Source organism: Rhinolophus sinicus, linkage group LG02, assembly GCF_036562045.2.
Source record: "Rhinolophus sinicus isolate RSC01 linkage group LG02, ASM3656204v1, whole genome shotgun sequence".
Classification (NCBI taxonomy): domain Eukaryota; kingdom Metazoa; phylum Chordata; class Mammalia; order Chiroptera; family Rhinolophidae; genus Rhinolophus; species Rhinolophus sinicus.
In genome coordinates this window covers 135963937-135974043 of record NC_133752.1, presented here as the reverse complement: position 1 = coordinate 135974043, position 10107 = coordinate 135963937, and positions in this window count along the sequence as shown.

Sequence of the window (10107 nt, the reverse complement as noted above, 5' to 3'; positions counted from 1 at the left end):
AGAAAATAGAGAAAAGTATAAAGTAAAAATCACTAGTAATCCACTATCCAGAGAAACCTGTCAACATTTTGGTACTGTTTACTGCGAGTCCTTTTTTTTCTTTCTATTTTTTAGCATATTTGATCATTCTATAGAATTTTGTATCTGGGTTTTCTCCTGTGAGCTATTTTCTAGGTCGTTAAAATGTCTCATAAACAATTGTCAGTGGCTGCAAAATAATTCCCATTATGGATATCTGATAATTAAACTATCTCCTAATTTAATATTTATTTCAACTTATTCCTATCAAATAAATTTGAGTTAATTTCTTTAAAAGTATCTGATGGTCTTCTCAGATTACCACATAAAAACCTGTTAAAAGGGAATACTATATTTTTGAAATATGGAACAGGATAAAAATTACATTAAAATTACCCAAGATTCCAACCGCCACTAAACATTTTGATGTAAATATTCTGGTCTCCTCTGTATACATACACTTTTTAAAAATTTGAATCACACTTATATCATTTTCTAAGCTGCGCTAAAAACATTTTTAGCATTTCCCTCTATTACTAAAAGTCTATTAAGAGTATAGCTCCATTATATTCCATGTTCCATTATTTTAATATATTGTTGGACATTTAATTTGTTGGAAAACATTTATTGTTATAAATTAGGGTATGATAAATGTCATTTGTTCATAAATCTTCATGAAGATATTTGAATATTGCCTCACACTAAAATCTTTTCCAATTTGACTGATTGAAAAAAAAGAAATCTAGAAGTTTGCCCAGCATTGGTGGAAACAGTCATTTAACTGAGTGTGGAAAGATAAATCCCATGTGACCAGTCATATCGGGAGTTTCTTAAAATACCACTGCAATCCTCTCAGACAGGTATGAAAATATTTTAAGCAGGAATTTAACTGTTCACCTTAATTCATATCTTTAACAAATACTTATTAGCACAGTGCAAAGCATTGGAAAGATAGCCTGATCAAAACAAAGTCCTTCCCTTTTTGAAGCTTACAGTGCAGTGAAGGAGAAAGACTAGAAACACATAAACACAATTTGCATTTTTTTGGAAGGAAAAGAACTGGTTTCTTAAAAGAAACTGGCAGGAGCATGTGGACATAGATGTAGACACAGACTGCATGAGATCTGCATGAGGGGAAGTTAGCCAAGCAGAGGGTGGGGTGAGCTTAGCAGGCAGACGGAAAGTCTGACAGAGACAAGATGAGTAATAATCACTCAATTACTCAGAGAGCTGCAGCATTTGTTTCAGTTGGTGTTATGTTAATATTTTCTTGTTGATATATGTGTCATTGCATAAAAGTTTAGTATATTACACATGGCTGAGTTATCTGGACTTTAGATGGAGGGCTCTGTGATGAAAGGAAACGTCTTCCATTTCTTTCCACTTTTCTGGGTTTAGTACAGTGTGCTCCATGTGCTAAGAGGACTTTTAATTCATGCTACCAACTGAATAAAGGACTATTTCTTTGAGTGTATCTAGTAGAGAAAGTCCCCTCAGTTAGATTACTTCACCCAGGGATTTTGTATTCCTAGCATCAAACAGAGTGTCTTGTCATAATCAGTGCTCAGTACATATTTGTGGAATAGTGAATAAAAGACTAGGTGAAAGAATACCTTTTTCACTACACTCATATGTCCATCTCCATGTGTCAATCATTCAACAGATAATCACTGAACATGTGCCAGGCATTGTGCCAGTGCTTGGAGTACAGAGGTGAGTAGCCCTGGTGTAGCTTATAGTCTATAGTATCACAAAAGTCAGCGGTAGAAAATTGATCAAGCATATACTGTACTTTATTGTTATGAGGTAAAGAGCACGGGGGAAATCTGAACGAAACTCAACTTCTTATGCCCCAACTCAGCACAGTCCACCAATAGACATCCAATGCCAGGATCCAATAAAGTTCCTGCTGCCAGCGTTCTATTGCCAAGGCAGTGGCCATCTTCAGGCTACTAGCAAAACTCCTCACACTCCTTCCATCTCCTTCAGGAACCATTGACCTGTGGAGAATTCTGGCAACTTTTCCACATCAAAGGGAAGTGTATTGCTACCCAACCTCGCTTATCTCTTCTGCCAGTTGAGTAGCTAAGCAACTTTCAGACAAGACATGATTATTACAGACCCGAAAGAGTTTGTCCACCCAGTATTAACAGAGTCAAAAACTAAACACCAAGAATTGCAGTGGAAAAAGATTGGCTATATTATTATAAATGGAGACACCCAGGAGAATGGGAAGCTAATGTTCAAAATCCCAAACTCCTCAATCTAGGATTTTGGGTAGGTTTTTAAGGGTATAGAAGGAACATGTATGCAGAAGCACTGGCAGGGCAAGTTTTAATTGGAGGATCTTGGAGCTTTTTTTTTCATCTATGGTAAGGGGCATCAACATGGGATATTCCTGGACAAAAGACCCTCTGCTTTGGAAAGGGTTTTGGTGTTCAAGCTCCAGTTATATCCTGGTCCTTTGGTTCTGTATGTGGGGTGAGGGGGTAGGTGGCAAGACTTTGGCTCCTGGTGCAGCTGGAGATCAAAGTTCTCTCCTCTGCCCATGCTTTAGCCTCATGACTTGCAGTTTTGGTCTGTTGTCTATGAAAAGCAGCTCAGTACCTTATTAAATACGACAGGACCATTTTGAGCTGGTTCTGCAGTTGCATGATCACAAGTGTCAGATTTAGTTGGGGGATATGGGAGATTACAAACTCTTCATTCATCTAAAAGATGACCTATATTGCTCCTGGTCCTCCCTTAAAACTGTCAGTGGTAAAAGTCATCAAACCCGTTGAGCTTATATTACTCTCGTGGGAACCAGAATCTCAGGTCAAGAATTTGGCCTTATTTGAACTTAATCTTGGAGAATGGAGTAACTGTTTTCAACAGGACAATATCCCTACTGAAACCCCTGAAATATTTGGTAACCTCTGAGGACAGGATTAGATATCAGTTATGCTCCATGTCATCCTATTACATTATTCTGCTAAAAATTCAATTCATCAGTGTCTTAAAAAAAAAAAGACCCATTACAACTAAGTAGAGTTTACTGGAGTAAATACATGATGGTTCAATATTAGAAAATCTATCATTATAATATCGCCATATTAACAGATTAAGGAGGAAAGCCAGATGATTATCTCCAGATGCATAAAGAAGCATTAGATAAAACTGGATACTTATTCATATTAAAAAAAATTAAGAAAAACAGGAATAGAAGGAGACTTATATCATGTGATAAAGGGCATCTACCAAAACTTACAGCAAACATCAAACTTTAAAAGCATTTTCATTAAAGTCAGTAATATGACAAAGATGCCCACCATCATTGCTACTATTCCATAAAGTAACAATTGTTCTAATGGTTATAAGACAAGAAAATGAAATAAGATATAAGAAAGAAAGAGACTGGATTATTTTTACAGATGTTATTATTATTTACATAAAACTCAAGAGAATCTACTGAAAAACTAATCGTATTTATAAAATGAAATGCAGGAGTATTGCTGGCCATAAGATCAAAATACAAAAATTAGTAATTGTCCCATATCTCAGAAATAACTAAATAGAAATAAAATAGAAAAAAGATACAATTTATAATAATAATAAAAATTATTAAAAAAAAAAAAAACTAGCCAAAGATACAAGGAGAAAATGATAACATATGATTAAAGGATGTAAAGGGAGAACTGAAAAAAATGGAGCAATATGTCATGTTCTTGTTTGAGAAGAATCCAGACTGAAAAGATATCAAATTAATCTATTAATCTAATGTAATTTGAATCAAAATCCCAAAAGGATTCTTTTTTATGTATGAGAGAAACTGATTTTAAAAGTGACATCCCAGAAGAGCCAAAACAATACTGAAAAAAGCAAGGAGACTTTCCCGTTAGATATTGAAACTGACTATAAAGCTTAATAATACCTTATGGCCTAGCAATTCCTCTTGTATGTATGTAGCCTACTGTACTTACTGTTTATGGATTCAGAAATTTATAGTCAATGTACAAAAACATGGACTCTCTGGATACACATCAAATTGATAATTATGGTTGCCTCAAGAGAGGAAGGGGAATGAGATTAAAAACGAGAACGGGGGAATTTCAACTTTTTTTTGAGGTATAATTGACATACATTATATACATTTCAGGTATACAATATAATGATTCAATATTTGTGTATATTGTGAAATGAGCACCACAATAAGTCTAGTTAACATCAGTCACCACATGGAATTACAGAATATCTTTTCTTGTAATGAGAACTTTTCTGATTAACTCTAATAGCAAATTTCAATTATGCAATACAGTGTTATTAACTATAGTTGCCATGTATTACATCCTCATGACTTATTTATTTTATAACTGGAAGTTTGTATCTTTTGATTCCCTTCACCCATTTTCCCCACCCATCCCCACGCCACACCTCTCTGGCTACCGCCAGTCTATTCTCTGTATCTATGAACTTGTTTTTTTTTTTTCGATTCCACATATAAGTAAGATCATATGGTATTTGTCTTTTTCTGTCTGACTTATTTCACTTAGCATAATGCCCTCAGGATCCATCCATAGCAAATGGCAAGGTTTTATTCTTTTTTTATGGTTGAATAATATTCCATTGTATATACCACCTTTTCTTTTTTTTTTCTTTTTTCTTTTTTTTTTTTTTAGTTTCAGGTGCACAAGACAAAGCAAAACTTAGACGTTTATCATTTCTATCCCTCATACTGTGTGAACTCCCCTCCCCCCATCCACTATCCCTCTGTACGTTCCCCAAATTAATTTTCAAAACCCCGTGGCCATCTTGTGGTTACCGACTATTTTCTAAACCTCTCACCTTCCCCTTATCCCCACCCCCCCGCCCCTCTAGCAACCCTCAGTTTTTCCTCCATGTTTCCAAAACTGTCTCTGATTAGTTCATTCACTTATTCTTTTCTTTAGATTCTGCATATAAGTGAGATCATATGGTATTTGTCTTTCTCTGTCTGACTTATTTCACTTAACATAATGTTCTCTAGGTCCATCCATGTTGTTGCAAATGGTAAGATTTCTTTCTTCTTTATGGCTGCGTAATACTCCATTGTATAAATGTACCACAGTTTCTTAATCCAGTCATCTACCGATGGGCATTTTGGTTGTTTCCAGGTCTTGGCTATTGTGTATAGTGCTGCAATAAACATAGGAGTGCATAAAGATTTTTGAATTGGAGTTTTGGATTTCTCCGGATAGATACCTAGGAGTGGGATTGCTGGATCATAAGGTAGTTCCATTTTCAGATTTTTGAGATACCGCCATACTGTTTTCCATAGTGGCTGCACCAATCTGCATTCCCACCAACAGTACCACCTTTTCTTTACCATTCATCCATTGATGGACACTTAAGTTGTTTCCATATCTTGGCTATTGTAAATAATGCTGCAGTGAACGTGGGGGTGCACATATCTATTTGAGTTAGAGTTTTTGTTTTCTTCAGATAAATACCCAGAAGTGAGATTTGTGGATCATCTTAGTTCTATTTTTAATTTTTTGAGGAACCTCCATACTGTTTTCTATAGTGACTGCACCAATTTACATTCCTACCAGCAGTGCACAAGGGTTCCCTTTTCTCCACCTCCTAGTCAACACCTGTTATTTTTTGTCTTTTTGATAACAGCCTTTCTAACAGGTGTCAGGTGATATATCATTGTGGTTTTAATTTGCATTTCCCTGATAATTAGGAATGTTGAGCGTATTTTCATGTATTTGTTGGGCATCTATGTGTCTTATTTATCAACTTTTTAAAAAATGTTCTATTTTAAAAATATATCTGAAGCAGAAATGACCAATGTGAATTCTGGGCAGTGGTTACATTGAATGTGAATTGTTCTGAATGCTTCTGCATATTTTAAACTTGTTAAAATAAACAAAAAGTTAATTGATTCTCAAAATAGAAACAAAAAGCCTGTGTTTGTATTCACCATTTGCTGGGATTTTGCTTTTTAAATAACACTATTCATCTCTAGATGTTTGGAATTTGGACTACTTCTATAATTTTAGACAGTCTCATAAATATTGTGAAACTTTCAGCATTCTAAACATTCTAAACACTGTTTCTGAGATAAATCTCAGTTTTAAAAACCATTCTTTAAAGATTAGTTAGTTGTTATTAATAAATATAACATGGCCCTTGGACAAGGATAAAATTCTATTGTGGATGTGTTTGCTTGTAGGTCCCAAAGAATATAAAGATGCTCAAAGGTATCTCCATCTCTTGAAACAAAGGAGGGTGTCAAGAAAAATATTGCTACACATTAAGCAGAAATTTGCCTCAGAAAAGCCTTGAGTAAGCACAAGAGCAGAGTGACATTGGATAACTGTGGAATGCAAGGAAACCACGGTAGCTCATGTGCATCTTTTTCTTAAAGTCATAAACAAGAACTGTTTTTATTTTTTTGTATTTATGTATATATGTATGTATGTATTTATTTTAAGGAGGACGCAGCTCACCGTGGCCTATGTGGGGATCGAACCAGCAACCTTGGTGTTATTAGTACCACGCTCTAACCAACTGAGCTAACCAGCCAGCCACCCAAAGAACTGTTTTTAGAGTGAGTAGATCCAGTGTATTTTTCCTCTCTCTCTTTCTCTCCTTCTTTCTTTTTTTCTTCCAGCAATATTCAGTGTCATTACTTGAGTCCTCTGGGTTCTGAGACACCATTAGATGGTCCTGTGTTGGTTGGCCTTGTGGTCATTCCTCTGATTTGTTACTGTTTCTAACCCTGCAGCCTTATTTCCAGTCCAGTCTCTACTTGCCTTTGAAGAACTCATCAGTTCTTCAGTGTTGAGCCAATCATCATCTCAAAAGCTCTCTCCAGCCTGACCTCCAGTGCCACATTTTCTAGCACTAAACTCTTCCTTCTGCGGTGCATCATCCAAAACTTAGCCAGCACCCAACTTTTCATGTCTTCCAGGCTTTTTGTCAGCAGTATCATCATTCTTTTTGAGTGCAAATTCAGTCATCTTGCTAAGTTTTAAGACAGCAGAGAGAAAGACTAACTTGTTCATCTCTTGGGGCCTAGAGTAGTGCTTGGTACACATGGTAAATTTTCAATACTGTTAAAAAAATTTTTAACTTTCACTGTTGAAAGTCTTTTTATTTATTTTTAAACTTTTATTTATTTAAAGTGTGTTTTTTCAGGATCCATCAGTTCCAAGTTAAGTAATTGTTTCAAACTAGTTGTGGAGGGCACAGCTCACACTGGCCCATGCAGGGTTCGAACCTGCAACCCTGGTGTTATGAGCATCGTGCTCTAACCAACTGAGCTAACTGGCTGCCCCTGAAAGAGTTTTTAAAAGCAAGGCCATTGCTAGGAAAAAAAAAAAAAAAAAAAGGCCTTTATTAGTTCATGCTAGAAAAAACAAAAAAGTAAGACTAGTCTTGGGGAATGGAGTCTAAACCACCAGCAGCATGGATAGGTAGAAAAGACAATATGTCTGTCATCCTGGAGTTTTGCAAGCATTTTTACACATCAAGTTGGTGGGGGATGGCGGGGAGAAAGATGTAAACCCTTCTGAAAGAATTTATATTAGCTATAAACAAAGGACATGGGGGAATGTGAAGCAGGGTTAGTTCTGGGATAGGTGCAGCAGGGTCCACAGCAGAGCCTGTAAAATTCACACATAAACAAGAAGTGGAGGCTCCTGGCATTCTATGTTGCCTGGCTATTCTCTCTTTGTCGATAATCTCAGAAATAGCCACCTAGAAATTAATTTAATAATTGCAACATACATTAAGGAGTGTGAGCAGTTTTTTGTTGGTTTTGCCCTGCAGTTGTTAACTGATTAACCCCTTTTTTCTTTTCCTTCCATCCTCTGGCCTGCTGTAATTTAGGACATCTCAAAATTTTCTCCTTCCTGTCAATACCAATTCCTGAAAGATAGAACCTTGTCTCACCCATCTCTCTCCCCATCACTAAGTACTATCACTTCTTCCTTCATGTCTGCCCTTCTTTTCTGGTCCCCTTAGAAAAGGACTAATCCTATCAGTTTTGTCCTTTGTTTCTGCTCTACAAATTCTGTCAACAGAATTTTTCAAAACACTGGGCTAATGAGAAGGGGGAAATTTGGTCCAGAGGGGCCTGGCCCGACTGTTAAGAGCTTGAATCTGCTCATGGTGGTCCTGTTAAAAACAGTTTGAAGCAATTCACCTGTTTACATCCTCCCAACCTGTCTACTGCCCACCCTGTCCAAAGCCCCAATTCCCTTGCTTCAAATTTTAAGGAGCCTCCAACTTCTTAAAACTTTTTTTCTTGGCTTTTATGTAAGTCAAACTGATTTATTTATTGTTTCTCAAACAGCTTTTCACATTTTCACTTCTGGAATTTTTTGATAATATTTTTCTTCAACCTGGAATATTCTCCTCTAAGTCTTACCATCCTTCAAGGCATAAAATATGTCTGCTCTTCTCTGAAGCCTTTGTGAACTGCATGGGTATTCATGGAGCAATCTTGTCTGAACTCTTACACCACAACCTGTTCCTTTACTTGGCATTAACAAATGCCAATTTGTATTTTACATTTTGATGTTTTTCTTCATCTCTTATGAATTTCTTTTATCCTGTGTCAAACACATACGTTCACAACCAGAAACTTCACTATATTTGTTATGATAAAGACGAGTTTTTAATTTTTTTAGTAAATTAAAAAAAACTTAAAAAAATTTCAGTTACAGTGGATATACAATATTATATTAGTTTCAGGTTTACCACATTGTGGTTAGACACTTACATAACTTATGAAGTGATCTCCCTGATAAGTCTAGTAACCCATTTGACACAACAGTTATATTATTGACTGTATTCCCTATGCTGTACTTTACATCCCTGTGAGTAGTTTTATAACTGCCAATTTGTATTTCTTAATCCCTTCACCTTTTTCACCCAGTCCCCCGACACCCCCTCCCATCTGGTGACCATCAATTTGTTCTCTGTAGCTGTAAGTTTCTGTTTTGTTTATTCATTTATTTTGTTACAGGTTTTTTAAGCCAAAGTGAATCCCTGAATAATGGTAATTAAATCAATTGAGTGACCACTATGTTTAAGGAATATTCCTTTCTAGTAGTCTAGGGCATTGAAGAAGGGTAATATATACTGATAACTTTATAAAAATTTCCTTGCTCACAAGGAATTAATTAATGCTTTTGTGGCCAAAGAGGCTGTTCGTAGCCAATGACAGTGCTTTCTGGGTAAGGACTCAATTCTTATGTCCTTGTTCATTTTTGAGATGGCCACATCTCAAAAGGGACAAGTACGTGTCTTTCAGTATTGAGTGCCTAATACGTACACATTTTTAATGGGAATGAATGCATATATTATATAAACAAAGACAAACATTCTAAAAGCATAAAGTGAAAGTAACCGCTCTTCTATAGTCTGGGGACAGAGTCCCAGAGAGCAGGTTCCAGCTCTCGACCTCATGTGGAAAGGTGTTGGCTTGGGTAGTAGATGGCCATCAGCGGTGACTAGTTGGCCATCAGCTGTAACCAGTTAGCCATTAGCCACCGATATAACTGCCCTGGCTACGCGAGTTTGTTGGTTGGTTGGTTGGTTGGCAGAGAAGCAGACGGCGGATTGCAGCTACCAAGTGAGGTTGGTTGCCAATCCTGTGGCTCTTGCTTCCTTTCTCCAACAGAACTGCTGGTGAGAATACAGTGGTATGAGCTCCCCCATCTATGGCTCCGTGGGTGTTCCTTTTTGGCCTCACCATGTCCTGTGTTCTTATGCGGGGAGCGGGGGCTGAGACCCCCCATATGACACCCCGCATGACATATAACCCCCATTTTTATTTCTCCAACTGGAACACTTGTATGCATCTGTGTACAAGCCTATATTGTGGTATTTTTAATCATAAAGGAAAACCCCTCTTGAAATAACTCATTTGTATACAACTCCAGCTGCTGGCGGTAAGCGCTTAATCTATCGCACAGCTGTTAATTTCGGTTTCTTTTTTTGGCAGTGGCACTTAGATACCCATTTGCCCGCAGTTTCCACCGCAGTAGCGTCTAAACACAAGAAATACAAAAAAAAACAGCACAACCAACAAAGAAGTTCTAAGCACCCGGCGCC